Consider the following 26,444-nt stretch of genomic DNA (forward strand, 5'->3'; position numbering starts at 1 on the left):
CTTTTATCCACACTGTGAAAAACCTGCCATACCTTCAGTACAGTAACTGTTTATAGTTGCTTTACCATGCAAATACTTTCTCTTTTCTCACAGTTTGGTGGGGGTTTTCTTGTTTGTTTGCTTTGGAGGCAGGTGCTTATGGACTTGCAGACACAGTAAAGTTGCATCAATGTTTTGAGGACTGTTTGAATCTCTAGTTACTTTAGATGCATAGACAAAGGAATATTTCAAAGATTTCTTCCTTTTTGACAGATATCCAGAACTATCATCCCTTCTTGTGGGCACTGAACTCATGCCACTATCACTCTGAAAGAGATTACACTAATTCTCTTGTCTGAAAAAGTATGTAGGCTTATGCAAAATAAAGTAAAATTTATCAGTAAAGAAGCAGCTGGCATTTCATAGTGCCCACTAAACTATTAACTAAGCATGCAAATGGGCAGCATAGACCTTCTTTTGGGACAATTTATGCAATTATGAATATGTAAGTTGTATTTTCATGTTCTGTTTTGACCTCTGCTTACTGAAATGTTGACAAGGACACATATTTTGACTGCAAGTCATGTTTTTGATGCATCCAAAAATACTCAGCACAAATCAAAATCTAATCTGGAAGGACACAACCAATTATATTGCACAGGAGCCTTGGGTTTCTCTTCTAAAAATGGGCAAAGTAAGTTTTTAGTCTATGTGGCTTCAAAGAAATTAAAATTAAAACACGAAAGAAAGTTCCTAAGACAAAGAAACATATATGGTTAGATTTTAAAGTTCCTTTGTGTCACAGAAATCTGGTATTTCTCCATCAATTTAAAGACTCCTAAAGGCATGATATTATTTCTAATCACCTGAACTTAGCAGCATCTTCCCATTTTGCAAATTGTTTTAGGTTTCTCTAAGCTCTTTGATAGTTTTAATTTGCAGGGACACATGAATGGAAGCCTTCTTTGCTAAACACATTGTGAGCTCCATCCAACACAAAGATCAGTGCCAAGAGCTGCTTTATGTCGAAGTCTGACGAGGAAGGTGTCCTGGTGGGACTTACTATGGAAGAATTGTGCCTATTTTAGTTCATTTAGCTTTTAAACACACAGCTTCAGAGAAATGCAAAATTGCCCCCTGCATCCCCCCAGAAGGCAGCCTGAAGTGGCTGCAGCTGGGCTCCCAAGGCACTTGCAGTCAGATCAGGAAAACATGCAGACAACAGTATATGCTACAGAATGGTGCAACTCACAGCTCGTATCTCCAGCACTCCAGCAAGTGAGGTAAGCAAGGTGATTAATATCATGGAAAGAAATCAGAAAGCAGAAGACTAAAAGTGAATAAAATAAAATAAATTTTAAAAACCGCCATCCACATTTATCTAAGTTCCATCAAAACCCAACCTGCACAAATTCTCTCCTGGCTCCCTTTGCTGTGAAAGTTTTACACCAGAGCTATTTGTTGCACTGGGGAAAATGCAGCTGGAAAAGAGATAAGAAAGGCATGAAAATGGAAGGCCTTATGACAACCATGCTTGGCTTTGTATAAGGATCATGTTACACTGGATAAATCAAGTGTAATGGTATGTGATTGGGGCAGGTAAAGACAGGAGCACTAAGGAGTACAGCTGTGGTTTAATGCTTTCCTCGGCACGCTGGCACAGGGTTTCCTTATCAGCCCAGGCTCGCTGACTATCACAAACCTGAGCCAACCAGGAAAAATTTCCATTACAGAATATTTATAGGGTAAAAGGTTAACTAATACAGAGAAGTGGGGCTGAACTCGCCGCAGAACACAGTCAAGGAAAGAAATCTGGAAAAGTTGAAAAGGCTGAATTTTGGTACAGAGCAAATGCTAGGAAAAAGTTTAGAAAAAAATAAATCACTTGGACTTAAAATTCAAACTGAAAGCAGGTGGTCACATGAAAGCTTCTAGATAAGAAACCCAGAATTTCTAGAAAAATTAGATTATTTAATGTCCAACTATGGCCAGCAGAACTACATATTTTAAAAGGGCCTGAGTCGGAGCACTGGTTACTTGCTGCATGAAAACTGAAAAAAAAACCAAAAAAACCCCAGTATCTTTTAAAGGTGGTATTTTTAAGCTCTGAATTGTTTTGGGAAGGCCAGAGATAAGAATGGTGATTGTAAAGAATTATATTGGTAATTCTTGCCCATAACTAGCAACTTAGATATAAGACACAATGATTGACTAACATAAAAGGAGAAGATTCACACAACTTTACAGAACTAGGATACTTGGGATTGGAAACATTTTGGAAATTGGTAAATTGATTTTAAAAATTACTTGAAGCTTTTGAAAGCAGAACTTGAACACAGTACACTGAAGGCAATAACATTTTCCAGTTTTTAGCCCAAGACTTGTGACAAGTTAATAAAGAAGGGGAAAATATCACATTTCTTTTTTTTCATTAAGGTGCTTATGCAGTTGAAATGAACACACAGCATATATCAAACTTCCTATTCACTTAGTGTCTCAATTGTTATTTTTTTAAGCCTATGATCTTGCAGTAAAATTAGTAAGCTGAAACTCATCATTAGATTTACCAAAAGATAAGTTTTAACTGATGAGACCCAGATGGGAAGCATTATGTTCATACTGTAGTTTGAATCTAAATGTTAAAAACAGGAAACCAACTGAAAATTCAGTTTGTTCATGTTTTTAACACCTTCTTGCTAAGCTTAATAGTTTTGCATTGTGCAATAGGAATTATTGGGCAACAACTGCTACACCACTCTGAATTCTGACAGATGGACCAAAGTTCCAACAGCAGTATTTAAATTTCTGCATTTTCAAATGCTTTATATATTATTACATTGTCTCAAAGCTACTATAGAAAACTGAGAACTCAGTTCATGTGTGAGTGAAAAAAATCACAGAATTGTAATTGGAGATAGCTATATTAATAGGTATCACATAGAATTTATGTGAAAATAAAATACTTCTGGAAAGTTGGAGAAGGATAAGCTGTTTACAAGCTATTAGATTCCTGAGATTTTGACACAACATTTGTCATTTTGCAGGGGTTCTGTGAGGCCTTCCCACCACACCAGCACAGTAACATTCTCTTGTCCTTTTCACCCAGCTCTGCAGACCTTAAAGCTCAAAATGAGCACAGATACCAAGGAAGGCACATGCTCATGGTTGCAAGCACTTGTGGCGTGGTGCATTCTGTCTTCATGCTGGAGCAGAGCTCCACATGTGCAAGTGAAGAACACAGCAGCACGAGACTCTTGTGAGTCACCACCACAACAGCACTCTCCTTTCTTCGAGCCCAAAACATTTGGATTATGGGAAAAAACACAGTTCCCAATGTACTGCACCCCACAGACCTGCTCTGTAAGCTGATCCAACATGCTTTGAACAAGGTTTTTTGCAGGAAAATGCCCATGAGCTGAAACCTAAATCTTCCTGGAAGCATGCACTAGGTCTTCCCTTCGTCTGAAGAAGTCAGGATAGTTTTGTAAGAGAGGATAATGTAGGTGTTTTCTAGTTCTTGATATCTTCCTGTTCCTTCAGCAGGATTTTGAAAAAGACAGTGCCTTTTGCTAGCTGCAAGAGCAAGAAAGTGTCTGGAGAAATCTTTAGGAAAGAGAAGGTTTGCCATTCACCAAAGACTTAACAAGAGCAAGGCTGCCTCTCCCAGCCACACTGCTGACTCTCCCTGGACTCTCTCCACCCTGCATAATGCTCACACACAGAAGAGGAGGAAACTTCCATCTCTCCCATTGCACAGCACCATCTGCTTTCCCAAAAAACATGAAGGAAAAAAAAAAAAAGAACCTGAAAGCGCAGAGATAAAAAATGGAAAGCAGATGAAAGTATTTATTTCAAAACTTGAGTATTTAAAGCATCACTCCCTTTTGTCCCCTCCACTTAATGAAGGGACTGGCAGATGCCTCTGCCAGAAGATGGAAACATGTCAGGTCCCCTGGACTGTCCTTTCACCTGCAGGGCCAGAGACAGCAGAGACAACCATGAGCTCAGGGCCTGATCCAGCAGCTAGAATTGCCTCATCTTAACAAAAACACCCAACAACTGAGGGACATGAACTTTTTCTGAGATACATCCCTCCCACAAACCAACCAGCCGCCTACTAAGACTCCAGTTATCGGCTCAGAGCAGCAAGGTTTTGTACAAGTCCAGTCTAATGCCTCATGAAGCAACAATTTTTAGCACAAGAGCAAAGCTCTTCACCAAATCTGGTCCTTAAGACTATTTCCTCCTACAACCAAACCAATTTGTATACCCTCACGTGGTTACAACCTCCTAACACAACTTGAATGCTACTGCAAAAAGTTTGGCTGACTCCACAGATCACCCATGACACTTGTGGTAATTGGTAAATAAGAATGGGCTGCACATGGCCCAACAACAAATCCAGAGATCCTGAGGAAGAACAGCAGGTGCAGTGTGGAAAGCAGAAAAAAAAAACAAACAAACAAACAAACAAAAAAACCAACAAACTAGCAAGTTTTATATTGAAGATAAAATTTAAAATGTCTACTTCAGAGAGGCTGCATTAGGTTTACGCAGCAAAGCAAGGGCCTGATGTTAGTGCACTGGCTTTTCAAGAACTATATGTAAAAATAAATTATGTCATTCAGTTTAACTGAAAAAAAAACACCAAAACACCAAAACAAAAAATCCAAGCACAGAGCCACAAAGGGACACAGTCAACAAATAGATAAAATATTCCTTGGTGAGGTAAACACAGAATATAAAACAAAGCCACCACCCCAAAGAGGCCCAAGGAACTCTTATCTCAATGGACCCAGACAGCAGCATCTGTCTCCATCAGGAGCTATCAGGAAATCTGACTCACCCTGGTCCCTACCTGGTGGCAGCAGAGCAGACACATGTAAGGTATGGCAGACAAGAACTCAAGAAATCATACTCTATACTACTCACAGCCAGCCTTCCAAAACCTCCCACTCCTTCCCCATAGGAAACCAGAAGTAAGACACTCACTTCTCTAATTTTTTTTTCCCAATAATGAAGTTTAGCACTTCTGAGAAACACCCAGGATAATGTTGCTTCAGAAAGTGCAAGTAAATAACAAGCAGTATCTTCCAGCCCACGGGGTAATAAGTTACACCCACAATCCTATTTAGCACTTTACATAATTCACAGTTTCTCTGGTTACATACTTCGTCAAATATGACATCCAGCTGGGAAAGTTGGTCCACTTTATTGTCATATGGCAGTTGCTTACTTTGTATCATCCAAATATCAATTAAAAAGCAAAAGCAGAACTGTAAGGCAGCTATCTTCGTATTTTCATGTCACACTTGCATACATGCACACAAATACTTCCTGTCATTCAAAGAGGAGAAATAACCCTGCCTGGAATGTAAACCAACTTTACACTTAGGCAGCAAGTGTAATTTCCAAAAACCTTGAAAAAGAGAACAACAAACAGACACACTTAAATTCTGTATCAGCTGTTTTAGTGGTGCAGTTTTCAGATAACAGAAATGAAATCATAATATGCTGTCAAATAACAGATCCAGCTCCCAGAAGTCAACATGCCAGCTTTTTAAAAATACAGCATATGGATACACAAGCCTTTGTGGATACATATGCACTTAGCAAATATTAGAAAAATCAATCAGAATCAAAATGCAAACTCACTGAAAAGACTAGATGCCTTGTGTTATTAATTTCTAATTCTAATTGCTTGATTTCATTCATCAGCATTTATATATGCACCAGTACACTACTGAGGCAGTTCAAATTAAATAAATCCCATTCTTTTCCCCAGAAAAGTAATGGATTCTAACAGTTGTTTTATTGCAATGAGAGATATTAACATGTAATTCTACTCCTAACTCCAGGTTATAATCTAAGTGGATCCATTGATCACAAAAGGCAACAAAAGGCAACAAAAGAAAGTTTTGCTTGATGCTGATGGCAAATAAAATCCTGACCAGATTGTCCATTAGTGTCAGTGGAAATCCATCCAGTATCCAAGTACTACACAAATATTTTGCCACTGGCTAAGTCAGAATCATGGCACACAAAAAGTAAAAAAATACCAGGAAAGGGCACATAATGAATGTACAACAAACCCATATTGTTTTTTACAAATGTAGCAAATTCATTACAAAGGATTTTACCTCCCACAAAATAAAGCAAGCATAAAAAAACCCAGAGGAAAAGATTTCTATCCGAGGAGTTACCTGAGGTTTCTATACTATTTTTCATGCCTAGCTCTCACAGCAGGTTACAAGTGCAAGTGGAATCATCTGTAACCTACAGATGGACGGAATAAGGTTAACTAGGGCAACAGAGAAAGTCAGCAACATATTCCACAGAAAAAAACTGCCTCTAACATGCACTGCATTAACAAACAGCCTTTGGAAAAGTAAATTTGACACCCATGGGGGCAGAAAAAAAGTTTAATTAATTAGTGGGGTGTACCACTATCCATTTAATGCACTCAGATCCCTATGGTTTAAATCTGAAGTTACATATGTGTATTGTATACACACAGAGTGAGACAGTTGAGAGGGGAAAAATGGAAATTAGATGAGGAAAAAAAAATTGTGCTCCTTAACTCAAGCACTAAAATCACTACAAAAGAGTAACAGCTATGAAATATTTAAGAGTCAACATTAATATCATTAGACTTCAAAGGATATCACCTTCTCAGTGCCAGCTTCTTGCATTGATCATCTGCAGAATGAGCAGCTTCACATCAGTTTGTTTGCAGAAGCTTCTTCCAAACCACATCAGCCAGAAATGAAACACTGGAATCCTCTAAAAGCCATAAAACGCCCTTGCAGAGATCGGCTCTGCACCTTCTCAAGCCCACCCCGGTATTTCTCAGGAACTTTGTAAATAATTTAATATTTCCATGGGGAGAATAGGAACGCTCTTTAAGAACAAGAAGATATTAAACGCTAACAAGGAGATAATAGGCTTTTGAACATGAAAAGTTATATATTTGCAAAGCCTTCTTCCAGTTTTCACACAGTCTTTTCTCCATATGTAACTGCAGTGGGTAGAACAGCAGTAAACATTCAAACTGCATTGCATTATTGTGCATAATAAGAGCTTGACATTTTTATTTTCTCCAAGGAGAAGCACTGCCTATATGCTCTCTAGTGGATGAACAGGGTTTTTACAAGGTCCCTCCTTCCCCCTCCTTTAAATGTGATCATATATGAATTGAAAGGCTTTTATTCTGCCAGAATCCCAGTCCAAGGTTTTGTGTTTCTCTAGCAACGATGACACACTAACAACTGAAGCAGGGCAGAGAGCAGCTTCTCCCCCATCTCTCTACAGCTTCAGGTGCCATCTGTGTCAGGAGTCGGAACACCACGTAACTTTTGACCTGGACACTGTCAAGGACCAAGGCTAAATGGATTAGTATAAAACTCTTTTAAAGACATGTTTTGAAGTGTATGTTTGCCATGGGTATCCATACAGAAGTCCTTCAGAGGCAATTCCAGACCAGCACAAGTAACCGCATTCATCCAGAAATCAAATACCAAGTTACTGTGGTATGAATTCACCATGGAGGGGGTCTTCCCTTGCATCCCTTCTGCACCACACTTCTCCAGGGCTCAGAAGTCTCAGCTGGAAGGAAGGAGGCTGTTAACAAAGTATTTCCTAGAAAGAGTTTGTTTCTCATACTGAAAGCATGTTGGGGAGGGATGCAAGGAGAAGGGACCCAAGTGTGACCTAAATAAAGGCCACCACAGTTTCACAAAAAACTGCTCCCTCACACAAAATAGCCAGCAGTTGGGAAGTTCATATGATGATTCACTGCTGCAAAAATAGGTATCTGTGCTTTAACCATTTCTGGGTAAACTGAAGGCTTTAGGCTCCAAGAGCAATGGCCTTTTGTTAATCTGTTAAAACAAGCTATCCTAAAGATGATCAGAGTTCTCCCATTTTAGCAGAGACATTCTGCAAGAAATCCTCTCCCCTCCCAGACAGCAGGTGCACAGGCTGCAAGAGCCCATTTTCCTTTAGATTAGCTGTATGCATCACCTCTTAAAAATTTATAAATCACTTAGCTTTCCAAGAGCCAAATTCCCAACAGAGTAACTGGAATTACAGCCATGCTAGCAGTAAAGGAGGGGAGAGTTTGTTAGAGTTGGCATAATACAGTGACCAGTACTATAAATTACTTTAGGAAATGGCTGCTAATGCCCTTTCTGTGCAGGCTTGGGGGATACTGTTCTCTCTGCAGTCCACTTCTGTGGAAATTAAGGAATTTTAGTCATCTGAATGGAGAATATAGGCTTCTGCTCATCTGAAAGCATTTTTTTCCACCTAGAGGGCATAATCACCAATTACATCTAGAGAGTATAAATTTAATTATTTTTATTAGCTAATATGGTTTCTATCAGCAAGGAAAGAAAATGCACTCTCAGAACTATGATAAGAAATTAGCATGTTCACAACAAACAGCTAATCCTTGCTATAGGAGGCACTTCTTGGGATGGGTCCTTAGAGCTGGCTGATGAAGAGGTCCTGAAGGAGGCTTTGATGAGCAGTGAAAAAACCAAAACTGCAACAACAAAGAAAACCCTGAAACCCTTCTTCATTCCTTCTCATCTCACCTTTTCTTTTCTTCCTGACTCTGATTTCTGAATTTTAAAAGTCTTCAAAAATATATTTTTGTATTTTGTGCATTCTGCACACTGAAAGCCATGTATCTCTCCCTTTTTGGCTTTTGAAGTCTGGCATTTTTGTAGACTGCCTTACTCCGGGACTTCAATTTTGTTTTGCTTTGAAAATATTCATTAAAAAAGCACATTTTTAAAATGCCTCCCTTTCTTGGCTTCTGCCCACATCCCTAGGTCTTTCCACATGTCGTGTTGCCCCATCTCAGACGCCTGAGGCTATGTAAGTCACCTGGTTGGCTCTTTCTCTAATCAGGGACAGAAACTGGCCCTCCAAGGTCATTTTTCCATCTGCTGTACACCAGTGGTTCAGGAAGAGATGCATATCCAGCTCTGGGATGCCCTTTCTGCTCGACCAAGGGGCACAGAGGAACCCAAGATTACAGACTCAGATTTCTGAGGTGGCTGCTTGAGCCAGGGCCAGTAATTCCTGTTTTAAGCCCTACGTGTCCATGAGCCACTGTGATACAGGGATCCATATGTAGGAAACCACCTCTGTAGCACAACCAAGCACAGCATGGGTGAATACCTACAGCATTGTGGGGAGGTGGTGTTGCAGCTGGGCAAGATGGATTTCTGCTAATTATCACCCCAATATCACCTGGGGCAGCAAAGAGACATAAGTGCTGGTATTCTGCAGTAGGCACAGCTCTGTTGGAGCCTGGAACTTGAGTGGCTCACTCCACAGCCTCTGCCATTGTCTTTTGTCAGCACAACCCGTGGCAGCCAGGATTAAAGCCTGCTGAAGGTGAACCTCTGAAAGCAGCACAGACACAACCCCGGGTCTATTAAGTGCCAGGAACCACCTGCTTTGCATCGCATTCTCTTGAAAGTACAACCATCCATCAGGTTTGTCTTTTCCTTGCAAGCATCTCTAGGGGAGAGGCAGAAACACGAGTGCTGCAGTGTGACCTTCCTCCAGCTCCAACTTTTTCCTCTCTCTTTACTTCTCCCTCACTCTGCTCCAGAGAGGTGCTGCCTGACTCGAGAGCTGCAACCAAAACCGTGCTGCAGCACCTGTGTGCAGGGTGAATCAGCTCCTTTCCCCCCCAAAAAAGGCTGCTAGGGGAGCTGGGGCAGTTACATAAGGCTGCAGCAGCTCAGGACAGTTGATGTCAGAAAGATGAGGCAAGAGCAGCACTGGCAAAGCTCATCAGGTGCCTCTCACAGAGTCCTTGCCAGGTAACCCTTTATGGTGAAGTGCACAGGCCATGCTGAGCAGTAACTCACATTTCTCATCTCTTTACAGCAAAGGCCCAATGACTTCCAGCCCTGTGTGAGGTGGTGGAATTAGAGCTCCTTTTCCACTCCTGGCTGTGTGCAGGAAGCAGCTGCTAATTGTCCAACAGCTCTGGAATGATGAAGGGGGGTTGACAACCCCTTCGAGGCATGTCCTGGCTTCTCCACACACCACTGAGGCTGAGACTGAGGGAACCAGGCTGCACCTTGCTATAGGAGCCGTGTTGCTCCTTAAGCATCCCTGAAGGCATCATTATATCCACTGTCATTAGGGCTCTCTCTGCTCTATGGGAAGGGAAAAGGTGACTAACGACTGCCATAGGAGAACATCCAGCTAAGCACCTTACCCACTGCACTCCGAGCTACAGCTGGATCATTTGAAAACACCCAAACTGTCAACCCTCTATCACATATTATTTTAATTGACTGCCATTTCGGAAACATTTTCCAACCTGGGAGTTTGCATCCTACTTCCAGTCTGCAAAGTCATCAAAAATCCTCCCAAGCGTTTTCCATTTTCCATATTCCTTCTCGGTTTTTGAGGTTATGCATTTATATTTATTTCCAAAACCTCTCACAAAGCTCCCCTCAAAGGGGGCTGGAATTTGCTGCTCAGAAGCATGGCATGCATATTTGTATAGCAATGCTGACCACATTCACAAGGGACTGCCTGTGATCACTAACACACCAGACAGGAGGATTTTCCATATGACTTCTTTTTTTTGGTTGTTTTTTTTCTTGATTTTTTTTGTGGGTTTTTTTTGAGTGGTTTTATATTTTGTTGGGATTTTTTTAATCACAATGTAGTAATCACAAATCCTGGGAGGAGATTTACTATCTGCATTACTGTCTCTGAAGCTGCCCTTTTTTACACCTTTAAACACATCCAGAAAACTTGTTCTTTACTCCCTGCCAGGATCTTTCTGCTTCACCACTCCCAACATGTTCCTTTTTCATCACGTCCTCCCCCTTCCTGCTCATTTGTTTTAGTAGCTCTTCCCCAGGACTCTGTAATTCTTCAAACAGTTCCTTTTAGAGGGCAGCACCTCCTTGACTGCACTAAAATCCCTTCTGAAAACACATCTGCTGAAGTGCCTGTAAGAAATTAGTCCTGAAAATTGTGTGTCTCTTTATATGCACCCGTGTGCCAGTTTTCCAAGCCCAGATTCACCTACCCAGGTGCACCCTAGACTTCAGCTGGGAACAACGGATTAAGAATGGGGCGAGAAACACCTCTGGTGGATCATTCTGAACACCTAAGATTTAATGTAATAGAACTATTAATAATACATAAGAAAAGAATTATCCAGAGCTTCTTAGTCAGAAAAATCTACAGCTCAAGTCCCATCTGAATCGAAGAAAGATTTTTTTTTCCTGTTCACTGGGACATGAATTAATACCAAGTACATAACCTACATTTCCAGTTGAACGTGCAGCATTGCATACAGCCCTCGCTTTATATTTTAGCTCCATCTTCCAAGTATAATCGTCTTAAACTTGCACTGAAATGCACTTGTCATTTGCTGCCCATTGTGACAACCATCAAGGCTTTTTTTTAAAAATCCTGTTCCCTGTTCTGTTGTTCTGAATCATTAACCCCATCTCCAGTTTTAGTATTTACAGCCCTAAATTGGATGGATGGCTTGTTTTCAGCACAGGAGCCCAGATTGCAATTGCTGGTGTCTCTCTTTCTCTTAATTTTCAGCACGATGTGCACAGGGTTGAATTCTCCAAGTGGTGGGAGGCAAAGTGCTTAATGCACAAACCGGACCACATCCTCAGCCCTGGACTCAGTGGGGCCCTACATCATTAAAATTAGGCACTTAGTTAAACGCTTTGCTGAATCAGTGCCAACAGCCCAGGGCCTAAAAGCCCTGAGCACCTTCTTTAAAAGCAGATCTTCTCCCCACTCCACTCCAGTGCAACCAAAAAGTTTCCAGCGCACACACGAACTTATCTTTGCTCTCTCAAACGGTGTCTAATTCAAGCTTCTAATCTTGTGGCTTTTTATCTTATTCATTGCTCCCTGAATGTGGAATTCACTATCTATTTTCAAAAGGCAAGTAAGTACAACCACTGTTTCCTAGACAACAGAAGAGCAAAATTAACTCTTCCCTTACCCCTCCCAAAACGCTGACAGAAATATTAAATTTTGATATGAACCACAGCAAAGAGGAGTTACTTCTGATATAACTGAGGTTATAAAGCAGTGCATGGGGGGAAAAGAGAGTGCCATGCTGCTATGTCACCTTGCCTTTCACTTCATAGACCTTCACAAGCAAAACACAATTAGCCTGGGCTACAGAATCTACAGACTCATCTTGGCTTATAGTAATTAGAGCAGAGAAAAGAAATTTTTAAAAATTTATTCATCTACCATGGGTAAAAATTCCTGCTTTTGCAGCAGGGCACACAAACAGAAAATTACAGTTGATTGTCTTTGCATGACATTTCTGTGCGCAGCAGCAGTGATCTCTTCTCTGAGGTCACCCATGACACTCCCCAAGGGAATGGCCTGAAGTTGTGTCAGGGGTGGTTTGGGCTGGATATGAGGAAAAGTTTCTTCACCCAGGTATTTGGGCACTGGAAGAGGCTCCCCAGGGCAGTGGTCACAGCACCAAACCTGACAGAGTTCAAGAAGTGTCTGGACAATGTTCTCAGGCACAGGGTGTGACTCTTGGGGTGTCCTGTGCAGGGACAGGAATTGGACTCAGTATTCCTTAAGGGCCTCTTCCAACTCAGCATATTCTGTGATTCTGAGGTGCAAATCACAGAGCTGCAAAGAAACAAAGCTCAAATTAAGCTGAATCTACCATCTTGATAACTCTGTGATGGGCGGTCACCCAGCAGGATTCCTGGTCTGCCTAAACTCCTCTGCCTTTATAACCTGGAATCCAGTGATGCCTCATGCTGGGGAACCTGTACCTGCTTTTATATTATGTCCTTGTGAAACTGCTGGTCTGCACCACTCTGAGGTGACACTAACAGGGAATAAGCATTTTTAGACACCAATAAAATGAAACTGTTTCAATTTGTTTTATGTTGTAGTGGTTTGCAGTTAGTTTTACAAGCCTGGAGAATCCTCAAGTCTTTCATGGTTGTGTTCTGTACACATTTGCTTGGGTTGTGCTCGTGCACAGCCTTACAGCCCAGACCAGAGTGAGCCTTGAGACAAACCACAATCAAATAAAAGGGATTTGGGAGAATGTTTATAAGAGATGTGAAGAAGAGATTAATTTTCTGTGTCAGGGAAAACTCTGAAGACACCATACAAGTTCTCTGCAGGTATGTATTGTGCAAGAGCACAGTCTGCAAGCCTGACACATGATCATAGCATGGTTCACGTAATTCATGGATGTTTTTGAGGAAAACATCTACAAGATAAAGAGCACTTGCAGAATGATTGGAACAGCAAACATAGGAACACTATTATAGACTTGTACAGTTGAGAACTTGGTAATATCAGCATCTCCTCAGTTTCCCAGGAGTCAGTACCACATGCTGTCTGGTGTGAAGAAGAGAGATAACAAATCTCTTCCTCCAATACAGACATGTTTGGAGTTTTTTGCTCACTTCCTCTAGCCTCAGTGTACAGCACAGAAATCCATCACGCTTCCCAGACTTTTCCCCTTTACCAAAACCATTGATGCTTATGTAGAGCTGCACTGGTAAATGAGGAAAGAAAAAAAAACAACAAAGAAAAAAACCCCCACAAGTGTATGTTGTAAAGGAGGGAAGAAACAGGTTTCTTAATAGTTACCTAGTAGTGCTTAAATACAAGCTTGGACACAACATATTCATATAAACTGTATTAGAGCACTTGTACATATATATATTCAGGCACATTTTCCTCCTTTCCAGGCCATGTCGATCTGCAAGCTGCCCTGAATGTCAGAGATATCCAAGGAGGGCTGCAGATAAGAATTTTAGACTTAAAAGTACAACTCACAAAATGCATTATTTGGCTGTCAAACCAGGACTTGCTAAATTAATGAAGCATTTTAATTCCCAGATCAACAGAAGCAAAGTTAATTTTGTGAAAGTGTGCTAGATTCCAAACCTATTACTATTAAGACTAACTTAAACCTCATCTACATTCTTCAGGGAGCAGGAGAGGAGAATAAACAGAGGTGAAATTAAGCACAAATGTGAAGTGGTTTTTTTTTTTTTTTTTTGACTGCAGTATTTTTGAGGAAAGAAACTTAGAGGCCTGTTAGCACTAATTCCTAGTAGACTGGTCCATTTTCCTGCAGCCTACCAGATGCTATTTTATTTATGCACACTTCTTTTTTTCCCTTTTCACCCTACAACAACCAGCAAATGCATTTAGTTTTGCAGAGGTTAAGCCTGTATCTCCCAAATTATTATTTGAGTTGTAGGAGCTATTCAGGCCTTTCATGGGTCAGGGTCCCCAGAATTAGGTTTTGTATAAACACAGTACAAGGAAATGGTCTTTTTTCTAAAGATCCTGCACAGTCTCAGGTCTCAAATGAGTCTGAAATGAGAAACAAATCTACTGAACAAAAGGAAGAAATGCAGAACTGAATGTGTAGCCTTCCTTTAAAGGAACAATTTTACTTTATATTAGAAAAGGTATGATGAATCTGATGTTCTAAGACAGAAAGTTTTGGGATAGGGGGGCAGTGATGAGATGAGACAGGATATATGATCTCTACAGGCCAGGGAAGATTTAATTCTGAAGATTTGTCTTGCACTGTCCTTGTGAGTCCTGAACTCATTGGCTTTGAGACTGAGGGATGGAAAGGCTCTACTCTTTTCAGCACTGCACAGGAAATCACCTAGCAATTTGGCAAGCAGGTGACTTGGTTGACATGGAGACACCAAGGTTCAAGTTTCTCACTCAAATCAGGCCAGTCCAGACAGTGGCCCACTTGGTAGCTTGCTAGCTCACCTAGATCCATCTTTCACCTGCTTCCACCCCTGAGGAAAGGACTGTTCCTTGATAGAAAGCTGGTGGACTTCTACAAAACCAGCTGGATAACACAGACGTTTCGCAATGAGAATATTTTCACCACAAGTACCCAAACCACATAAACCCTAAGTCTCCATCCTCACTGTCAGCATTTGACAAAGAGCTTCTGAGACAAGCCTGCATTTGGGATGCTTCTTTTGCTCTTCTTGAGACTTCTGCTTTCTAGTTGGCTCTAGGGCTCAGCCCAGACAAATGGGTCAAATGGGACCAGCCAATTAACACCACATTCTTCACCTAACTTGACTCCAGTCAAGATGGATTACATAAAGACAAACCTGACACCAAAATCTGGTCTAATTTCTGTGCAACACACACGTGTCCCACCAGGCCCTTCAAAGGGAAAGGCCTGAGTAAATATTCGACAAATCCAAGATTTATCAGCCCCATACAGGCATTTTGATCAGTGGATGTCTCTAGGATAAGAAAAAGTGGGACCTGAAGGGACAAATGCCCTCCATGTGGCAACCGTGGAAGAATTGTCATCTTTTTATACTGCATTAATCCTACAAAAGAAGGTACTCACAAAGATACTTTTAGGGACAGGATCTGGGTTCCCTCTACAGACACCAGACAAAAAGCTCCTCAGTGGAATGCAGAGCAACATTTGGCTCCAATAAGACATTTCAGAACTGGAGCCTCTCATTCTCCAGTGATTATGGAGGATGCCAAGAAATAAAATCCTCCTTGGAAATACCTCCAAAGGCTCCAGGCTGCTTTGAAAGGACAGTTTTATATTAAGATGAGAGCACAGATTCAACTTTTCTGGGCTTCAATATCAAATTTTCTTTACCAAGACATTGACACACTTCATAAAACTGCTCAGGGCTCCTCAGAGAAAAAGCACTAAGTTAAAACTAAACCATCACTACTTCCATAGAAAATGAATATGAGATTTAACAATGTATTTCTGTGCTTGCAAAAATGGGGAGGAAGACTAAAATAATTGTCCTGATTTTCAGTGTCTAACTTTAGACACCCAAATTTGAAAATTTAGGTCATGTGACAGTCTATGCTATTTAAATCTCATCCTCTGGATTACTGCAACACAAAGCCACCTTTTACTGCTCCTGTGGTTGTGATTTTAAAATGAAAACTGTTCAGGGCAAGAAGTTTTTCCCTGTATCAAAATGTTCTGAAAACTCCATCAATGTATTCATCAGCACTAGGAATGACAGCAGCTTCAAACTTGGTGCATTTTATTTTGGAGAATTAACCATTAAGAAAGGCCTCTGTGTGCCTGGAAATGCAGCACCTTTGCCAAGTTTATCAATAGACAGAGGCAAAATTGCTGTCAATCTGACCTGGACAATTGCAAAGGGCTCATTATTCATGCTCATTCAATTTCTGGCCATTTTGCTGAGACAAGGATGATACTCAGTGCCAATTGAGATGGTGGTTTGGACATGGACACTTTCCCACTATAAACTGGACCACATCCACTGGCTTATTTCATGCACTGAACAGCTGTTGCAAGAAAAAAAAAAAAAAATCCTGATCCAAGCCAGTGTCCCAGAGGTAAGGGATCCTGTAAAAAGAAATGGCATTCAGATGTAATGTTCACAAAATTATGTTTCAATTTAAATGGCCATTTGGGAATAGAGAAATACAAAGCCTCCTTTTAACCCTTCACTTTCTAGCTTTGAAAATAGCCATGCTCATAGAATTTTGACCCCAAAAGCCCAAAAACCTGTTCTCTCGTGCAGTTTGCTACATGAAGTTTCAAAGGAGGGACAGACTTTCCTGAGTGTGTAACTAAGACACAAAGGTCAGGAGGAGAAACTATTAAAAACCTCCCTTTTTGTGTGGGGATTTTGAACGGTACTCTTGAAATTGCATTTATGGTGAACCATAATATTTTAAATATCATATAAAATAGAAATCTATTTAAATATATTTATATAATATATTATAGATATAATATATATAAATATTTATTTAAATACAATATAAAATAGAAATATATTTTAAATAATATTTTAAAGGTGTGCCACTACTATGTGAGCATAATCCCAACTCTTTGGTATTGATTACATAATAAAGATGTGTGACAGCTTCTTGCAAACATTTGCATTCATTATTTCCCACTATTATTCAGGTCAAGTATCTTTATCACTAAAGCTGTAGAATAAACCTTATTTATTTTGGTTCATCTGTTTGCTCCCTAGAGAGAAAACGGCACACACAATTAGAAATTTTCAAAAAACCTATTTTGCTTGCATTTTCTATGCATATTTAAAGAACCTTCCAAGAATACAACAGTCCGAAAATGGGAGAAATCACATTTCCTTTGAATCATTCATGTAGTTCTACGCCTTGAATGTAAACAATTTCTTCTTTAGCTGTCCTTATTTATATAATAGACCACCTGTCATACTGCAACAGCATCACAGTATTTTCCAGAAGTCCAGTAATGTTAGAAACACAGGAATACAACAATCTTCAGCTTGCCTATTTACCTTGATTTCAGAAAGATGAGTACACATGATGGTAGTGGAAAACACCTGAAGTGAGTATTGTCATGCTGGGAAATGCCTTCCCTGCTGTGTACCTCCTTCTTACCATTTTGGTTTTCATACACTTGCCTGGTCACTCATGTACAGCTGCTGTACAGGTAACACCTGCTCTAAAGCAATACCCAAGGTTTTCTCTTTCTCTGTGAACTTTTAAAGAACTCTTGAGCAGCTGAACTGCAGAAGGACTTCTTTGAAAATATCTCAGTGATGTCCTTCCAGATGTCCTGGGACTCAGAAGCCATGAAGTGCCTTCTGAAGATGGGATTGGGTCTCCCGCATGGTTTCTGAGCTCCAGAAAGCACAACCTTTATCTAAGTGCAGTCACATATGGTTCTAAGAGTCTGTACAACCATAACGTCTGCTTTAATTACCCATGCAGCATATTGCATGCTTATATTAATGATGCCTTTACATCTGTAATGCAAAAATAGGAGGCACAAAGAGGTTTAGAAATGCTGTAGGATTTCGTATCACAGCATCAACCACAATGTGGTTTCTGAACAGACCAGTTTCCAGCTCCTCAAAAAAACCCACTCTGTGGGGCTCCATTTTCGTGGTATCCAAAACTCAACTGAAATGGTCCTATTCCTTCTACATCCAAAGGCCTGTATAGGACATAATTTTGAAATAGACAGGGAAGGAAACCCAGACTGAAGAGATGTTTCCTCCCCCAGCATCTGCCAGTTTGTTTATCTGCCTCTGCTTGAGCTTCTTGGCAAAATACGAGGCATATAATGCTGTGAAAAATCAAAACAAAATCCAAGTCCATTGCGATGGCAAAGGACCAAGAGGCTGGGAACCAGGCATCTCCTGGCCTCTGCCAGTGCCATCCAATGAGTCTGGATGCACTTCCTGTCATTCAGGTGTGCTTTACATATAACTGTTCACATTCCAACTTTTTTTTTTGCTTGTTGTTTAGACTGTATGCTTGCTAAGACAGGGACTTGTCGGTCTTTGTAGTATGCTTAGATAGGGTGAAGAAGAAAATGAGCCCACAGGCAATCCTGTGGCCATCAAAATGCAAAATATTAAGTTTCCAATAATCCAGTCTACCTTCACCAAGTAAAGACAAACATCAAAAAAGTAGGAGAAAAAGAAAACTCCTGCACTTGGTTGCTCTAAAGCAACCACTGAAGACCGAACCAAGCATATAAGGTCCTGGTTTCGCTGAGACAGGGTTAATTTTCCTCCCAGTAGCTGGTACAATGCTGTGTTTTCAATTTAGGATGAGAATAATGTTGATAACTCATTGCTGTTCTGGTTGTGGCTAGGCAGGGTTTACACCAACTCACAAAGACTTTTCAGTTTCTCACACCTCCCCATCTGTGACATGGCTGGGGGGCACAGGGAGCTGGGAGGGGACACAGCAGGGACAGCCCACCCCAAGTGACCAAAGGGATATTCCACACTGCATGGTGTTATAAACTGGGGGCAAAGCTGGTTGGGGGCTGCTGTTCAGGAACTGCCTGGGCTTTGGTCAGGGGTTGGTGAGAAATTGCATTGTGCATCATTTGTTTTCTATATTATTTTTTTTTGGTTGTAATTCTTTTTGCCCTGTTAAAACTATTTAAAGCTGAATTTTGAATTTTACTTCCAGCTCCCCCATTCTCTCCCTCATTCTACTGGGGGAAGAGGGAGAATGAGCAAGTGGGTTAAACCACATGCTCTAAGTTGTTCCTTCTTAGATTTGCAAACTGACAGGTATTATTAAGTGAGGAGAGGAGAGAGAAGAGAGGAGAAGAGAGGAGAAGAGAAGCGAGGAGAAGAGAAGAGAAGAGAAGAGAAGAGAAGAGAAGAGAAGAGAAGAGAAGAGCTAGCACACTCCAGATGTAAAAGATACACAGGAACAGTTGCAATGCACATGCTATTGCATAGATTCTCTTCAGGTCTCATATATAGTAAAGTCAAAAGGAATACATCTTCCACAAATGTAAACATTCTCTTCCAGGGTTGTACTTGTTTAACATCCACTGCTGAATATTAGTTGCTCCCCACGTATTGCAGTGACACAGTGCAGTTAAGCAAACACCACTACTGCACAAGAGGGTCGGTTTTAATACAGGCAAATGAATTAAACTAGACATAAGCAGGTTATGAAATAATGAGAGAGTTGCCAAGAATCAAAGAAGAGATTGAATTTAACCATTATTAAAATGACAAAACTTGGGATCACCAACTGTAAACAATTTTCATCACCTAATTAAACAGCCCATTAGTGTTTTCAAAAGAGATGGCTGGCGGTGGCCACTCAGAAAAACTGTTGACTTTGCAATGGTTTGTGCTCTCAGTTATGGAGTTGATTTCAAACAAGCACTTCCCCCATGCAATTCATTACAATCACATAAAATCCTCTGTGTAATGCTGCTCATGCTGGAATCCAACCTGAGCCTGTAGTACTCAGCACTGGGGCTGCATCTGACTGTGCAGCACCAACCACTCCAGGGATGCACAGAGCACAGGAGGAGGTGAAAGCACTGCCCATCACCCCAGCAACCTTGCTGGCTTAAGATTACTTAGTGTATATATATATATATATTTTTTTTTAATTATTATTATTAGTAGTATTATTAGTATTATAAAGAGGCAGGGAAGAAACACTACACATCTAATTTGGATTTCATTCTTACATTGAGTTAAACAATATGAAATGACCAAGCAGAATCTAAAGTGTGTGCTGTGAAGTTACACTACCAACGAAAAATGAAAATCCCTAGAGAAAATTTAATTTCTATAAAAATTTTGAAGTATGCTGAGTCCTCACTGACAAGGAATGTTGCAGTTGTGAAGAATGCTCCTGTCCAAAGTTTCTCAGAAGACTCTAACCACCCATTGGCATCAATTTAGAAACAATCACAGAACGATTTTAGTGTAAAAGGACCTTAAAGAGCATCAAATCCAACCTCACTGCCCAGGGGCAGGGACATTTTCTACGAGACCAGGTTGCTTAGAGCCCCATCCACTCTGGCCCTGAAAATTTCTAGGAATGGGACATCTACAGCTTCTCTGGGCAGCTTGCTCCAGCGCCTCAACACCCTATCAGTAAAGAATTTCTTTCCAACATCTAATTGAAACCTGCACTCTCTCAGTTTAAAGTCGTTACCCTCTGTAGTCCCTTATTCAAAGTCCTGTTCCAGCTCTCTTGTAGCCCCTTTTGGTACTGGAAGGTGATAGAAGGCCTCCCAAAAGCCTTCCCTTCTCCAGGCTGAACAACTTTCTCAAGTTTTCTTCTAGTGAAGGGCTTAACCAACTTTCCCTGAGTATGTATGCAATCCCAGACACCTGCTGAAGGGATTTGCCAAATGCTTCAGTGTGATCTGTGGCAGAAAACTCAAACACTGCAATTCCCTTCTGTGCCACCACCTATGCCAGGAAAGACGAGCAGAGCAAGATCTGCCTGTGGCATGAACAAGGTATTGTAAAAGTTCCCTGGCTATTCATAGAGAAGAAAAAATTAAAGAGGGCAAAGATTTGCTGAACTGCTCCAAATTATTGCAAGCCATTGTTTAGAACAAGCTTTTTCCTGTCTTTATCTCTCTTAAATAGAACTGTATCTGAAAAAATATTTGTTTATGCAAATTGGACATCCCTCTCCTATTTGAATTAGCACCATAAGTACATTGTGTATCAGTGCAGACATACTCAATGTATTTAATGTCAACACTACTAGCAATGATGGAGATTGGAAATACTGCTCTGCTTGTTGGCCATGGAATAAATTTGCCAAACAGAATCACTGTAGCTCTAGAGTTTAAATTAATGCAAGCAACACTGTTATCAGTCGTCTTTAGCCTGCCACTCTTAGCTTCTAACAGAAACATTTAGGAATAGGAAGCATTACATCTGGCTACAGCTGCATATTACATGGTCCATTGAGACTTAGATGCTGATGGCTGAACTGAATAACAAACAGCTGGGTATAAATGCAAAGATCAGGGAATCATAAGAAAATGCTTGTATGGTATCTTTGAAGCCTCAGACACAATGATACTGTATTAGTGCTATTAGCATCACAGAGTGGAATAGCCTGAGGATTAGCATTCAGCTCCTCAGTGTGGGGAAACAGAAACTTTAAGGCAGGTAGCAGCAGACTTCTTTCTGACTGCTGTAATATTTATATTCAAACAGTGTATTTTATTAAAAAGTTGGTTGTGAAACTAACATCAATCCTGTCTGCAGTGCCAGGCACAAGTCAGCCTTCCTCAGGAGTTATGGGACATAATTCCTCTCCATCCTTGGGAAAGTCCTGAGAATCTTTTAAAATTAGGAAGCATATTTTCAGTGCCATTGGAAATGTACAATACAAATATCTGAAAGGGGGCAAACTTGATTCAATGCAGGCACAAGTCAATTTACTGAAAATTGTGTTCCACTCCCCCATAGGTCTAAGAATTGCTGAGAAGGAAAACCAAGTAGCACAGTTTTGGTGTGGCCACAGTGATGGGTTTTCCCAACTGTCCTCCAGGAGTTCCCAGAAGCACAAGCTGCTGTGTAAGCCTTGGAACTCAGCAGCTTCCACTGGAAGAGGATTTTATTTTTGAGATAAAGAACAAATGAGTGTTATTCTATTAAATGTACTATACAGACTGCACGTTATCAGGAGTGACACTTGATGCGACTGTCTGGCCTACAAAGCAACAGTACAGAAAGCATCAAAAGACCTCTCGAAGGCAACTGAAGAACAAAGACAAAAGAATCCTGAGTGTGGCAGAAGAGAAGACCTAAAAATTGTCACTAATTGGCATAAGGAAGAAAAAAATAGCTTGTAGGCCCTTTTATAAATAGACTGCTTGTTCAGTAAGTGAATGTGAGTAGTCTGGACTTGTAAAACCTAGAAACCTGTTTTCCTGCCTAATGGGACATCCTAGAGCTCAAAGGACACTTTGTTGACTCTTGTCCAACTCTACCAGAATTAGCAGGGAGGGCAATGCCTGGGGAAGGGGTAAGTACCCAAGATGAGTGAATATAGGTGTATAATAAAGAAAAATGAAGAGCACCTCTCCCTGTGCCTCCTCTCATAGAACATGTCTCCCTGTACTGAAGGTCTTTAGTAAATGTTCCCATCTCAGGAATACAGCCACCCACATTTCTGAAGTAGTTTAAATATCAAAGAGATTCCCCCAAAGACTTTGTGAAAGCCCAAGGAGACATAGTTTTGATTCCTCAGACAAGACTGAACAGGTTTGAAACTGCATGTTGGATTCCAATAGAGTAACAAATATTCAGGAGGATGGTGGAGATGATGGAGATGTTTTGCTGAGCAAATCTAATGCTAGGTGGTGTTGCAAGCAGAAAAAGAAAATATATTTCCATCCTGCCAGAGTTAAGATGGCAGACTTACGATAAAGAAGAAAGAGAGAAAAAATGATTCTTGAAAGGGAAGTAGAAGAACACCACACATAAGGAGCAGGCAGAAATACAGAACTTTGCATCATGACAGAAATTCATAAAAATAATAAAAAATTATAAGAATAAGAAATAAAAATAAAACCAATAAGTAATCATTAAAAAAAAAAAAAAAAAAAGCCAAGTGAGTTATTTTCACTAATTGGAATACCAGCACCCTTTGATCTGTCCAGGTCTTGATATTATTATGTAAGAAGAAATTCCCACCACAATGCCAAAGTGGATCTAACTTCAGCAAAGAAAGTTGCTTCAGCTTCTCTTCTGGAAACAGCCTCTGCCAATGTTGAAGACAGCTCTGAGAATTCAGGAGCATTAAAGAGGCTAATGTACTTGAGCTTTGTTCTAATTACTTTTCTTAATAAGTTTTGCTGGACCACTAAGAATAGATGCTGTCCTGGGAACTCCAGCACTCAATCACTACAGTGTTCCTGGCATAACTTGCAGCAATCAGGGAGCAGAACTTGGAGGCAGAATTACCAACTTGGGCAGCAACTGCGTAAAGCATGTGTCTCTAGCTGTCCTTATTGTCACCTGATTACAATATGAGGTTTCCCAGAGCCCTTTCCACATAATGTTAGATGGTCATAAACAGATTCCTAATAAGACTTACACTGTTTCATCTAAATTATTTTTAGAATTGATTTTTAACAATAACTGTGAACCTAGGAAGGGGAACCAAATTATTACTTCCATTTGAATAATAAAATCAACCAGCTTGAAAGAAGTGAAGACACACTAATTTTAGTCCAGACTATTTGTGCTTCTAACAATAAATTCCTATATTCCTGCATCTATTCTCATGGATTAACAGGCATTCTGGACCATCCCTTATTTATCTATTTATTAGCATTGATGTGATCATTCAACACCTCTATGCACACTCCTCAATGCAGTAAATAATAGAACCAATAACAGCATGTGCCTTTCTATTCAAAGGCATTTATCTCCCTGGTGTTGGAGAGAAGCTCCACTTACAGAGAACATTCAAATGCCCCCCTTATTGGAGGGAAAATCCTACTCAGAACTGAAGTTCATAAGAGAAAAATGAAGTGCTATGAACGCTTATGAACACCCAAAAATGGGTGTTATGAACACAGGCTATTGTTACACTGTGATTTCATTAATTTCTACTCTGAAAAGCATACTACAGGAGATCAGGATTAGCTGCCTCCACCTGGAAACTTTTATTTAGGTTTCCAGTGCTTGTTCTACACAGCAAATCAAGGATATGTATTCTCCTTTCTCCTTTTGGTTCTTCATCTACTGGAATAAAGATGGTAACACTGATGTAGGGAAGAGATGTTTTATTGAGATGTGCAGTTTGAGCAGCTGCACTAAAACTCCTCAGTGTCCAGGAGAACATAATGAAAACAGCATTTTCAGTGCTGCTGTTTTCCTCCTGAAAAACATGGCTGCTCCACAGCATGGTGTGGTAGGATGTTTCTACACCCATGTTATGATCTGTCTAATAAATCTTCTAATGTTGCCAGTTGTGAATTAAATCTCAAACCCATCAAAATATTGTAAATAAGCAAACAGAGTAATTACTCCAACTTTATTTATACTGATCTGAATTACAAATTTTAGTTTGACTAGTTTCAATGGCAAGCTAGTAGAAATAACAGCACTAGCTTGATTATCAAAAGGCCTTAATTTTCAGTGAAAATGCTCTACTGCAGGCTAACAGTGCTGGTTTCCTGTATCTGAAAGCTACGGCACTGGGCCTTATAGTTTGATTTTTAGAAGCCTTATAATGAGGGTGGAGAGGATATACATTCCATTCTTCAGCTGCATTTTTGTTCCACAAAGACTGCAATTTTCAGTCTCTTGAAAATGTAATTATAGATAATGTTTGCATCAGTGGCAAGAACACAATGAGCACATGGGGCATGAAAACTCCACTCAAATCACATCCTCTTAGGTTACGAAGCTTGTCTTTTGCCAAGAGTGGAGGCATTTCAACAAGCTAATGTTCAGTATGAAAAGAATTGTGGTTTATAGTAACCCCTACATACATTCTGCTTTTACTTTTCCCATTATTCTACTTTTTGCACAGGGAACCTAAATTACCTGGAACAAAGATTAATTTGAGTTACTTTGAAAATTTGAGATCTATTTAAAAAATTGAAACACAGTAGCTAAAAGTGTAGAGGTGTACACCTCAGCGCACCTTGTTCAAATGATCATGCCTTCTGCAGTTGCAAAAGTAAATCTAGATCAGAACAAAAAGATAGCAAGTGAAAAGTTATCAAGGTTTCATGAGGGGAAGTCACTTGGAGACAAACCAACCAGCTTCAGTTTGGAAATGGGACTGAAGGCTGCTTCAAAGCTAACATGATAAGAATTTCAGAAAAAGAAATCAATCATTTGATTTGTTCAGAAGACCCGGAAGAGTAAACTATTTTAGGGTAAAATAAAATATATGTATCTGATATTAAAAAATAAATCTGTATCAGACTTCTGCTTCATGTAAGTTAATTATATTGTAAGGAAAAAAGATTTGTTCTTCTCTATTCAGCAACTACTACAGTAGTAAACCAGAATCAGTCTGATCAAGTGATCTTGATTCTACTATTGTGCTACTTTCAACATATCCATCCCTTGGAGTGTCTTGAGCTCCTTGACTAAGAAAATAAACCCACTTTCTAAACAAGGTTTTACACACAGGAAGAACTTACACAGTGTCCCCAAGTCCCAGAGTAGTTCCAAGGCAGACCCAGAGACTGATGCCACAAAATATTCCAACCAGCACAAAGGAGGAGAGCAGAGGGCATTCAGCCAGCAGAAAACCTCCTCTACCTAAAGCCCACAATTTTACTGCAAGTGGTTTGATGCCATTAAACAGATCAAAATGACTTTTTCAAAAGAATTAACAAAAATAAAAATAGGAGGATAAATTAATACCTTTAAAGCCCTGAAGGCAAATCAAGATAACCCCACAACACATTGTTATCAGCTATAACCTTCTCTCCCTCTCCATAACTTTGTCTCATTTCATAGAGCACTGTGATTCTTAGCACTAGGAGCCAGCGCTTGCACTAATTGGGAGTCCTAGCATGCAGCTACCAAAATACCTCTTTTTCAGCAACCCCGGGGAGAAGCTCACAGTTGTGTTTCATAAGCAAAGAGGAGAATCAGACTTAAGCTCTTGTCATACTGAATATGTCCAATCAACATAAATTCTTTGTCTTTATTTGTTCGCGGTGCGTTTGGATCACAGACACAGAGTGCTTCGAAATCAAAGGGAGCCTGCCCATGGACTCAATGAGCTTTGGATTCAGTCCTTAATTTATTTATAACAACCAGTCTTTCTGGAACCTGAATATTGGAGCTGATTCTAAACCACTCATTTTCATTGAGTTTTACCACCAGTTTCATTGTATAAAAAGTCAAGCGCTTTGAGAAAAGGTTGCAATCTACTGAGGCCCCTGTGTCTTCCAGCAGCATCATGTACCTTGGTGCTGTATATATTTACTGTAAAGGGGAATGCTGTTAATGATGAAAGTCTCACCTAAAGAAGAAACTGCTCACACACAAGGTCTGTCAAAGCTATAATTTGGGAGGATTGCTTAAAATGTAAATCCTACTGAGTCTAACCAGGTCTTCTTTTGGTGCTCGATATTCCTGGCTGAAACTCCCCAGCCTGTCACATGGAAT

General features: G+C 40.2%; 1 protein-coding gene across 6 annotated transcripts in view; it reads right to left on the reverse strand.

Annotated features, from left to right (window-relative positions):
- CELF2 (CUGBP Elav-like family member 2) overlaps window positions 1-26,444 on the reverse strand; it is a 376,192-nt gene that overhangs the window by 206,481 nt on the left and 143,267 nt on the right. Inside the window, exon 1 of one of the 6 annotated variants that reach the window (XM_041413443.1) lies at window positions 4,972-5,034. The exons of 4 other annotated variants lie outside the window; for them this stretch is intronic. The gene's annotated coding sequence lies outside the window, so the exon portion shown is untranslated. Of the gene's footprint in view, window positions 1-1,231; window positions 1,251-4,971; window positions 5,035-26,444 lie in introns of those variants that run through there. One more of the 6 variants, XM_041413445.1, reaches the window with a different exon arrangement.

Source organism: Onychostruthus taczanowskii, unplaced genomic scaffold, assembly GCF_017590055.1.
Source record: "Onychostruthus taczanowskii isolate IOZ18803 unplaced genomic scaffold, ASM1759005v1 scaffold41, whole genome shotgun sequence".
Classification (NCBI taxonomy): Eukaryota; Metazoa; Chordata; class Aves; order Passeriformes; family Passeridae; genus Onychostruthus; species Onychostruthus taczanowskii.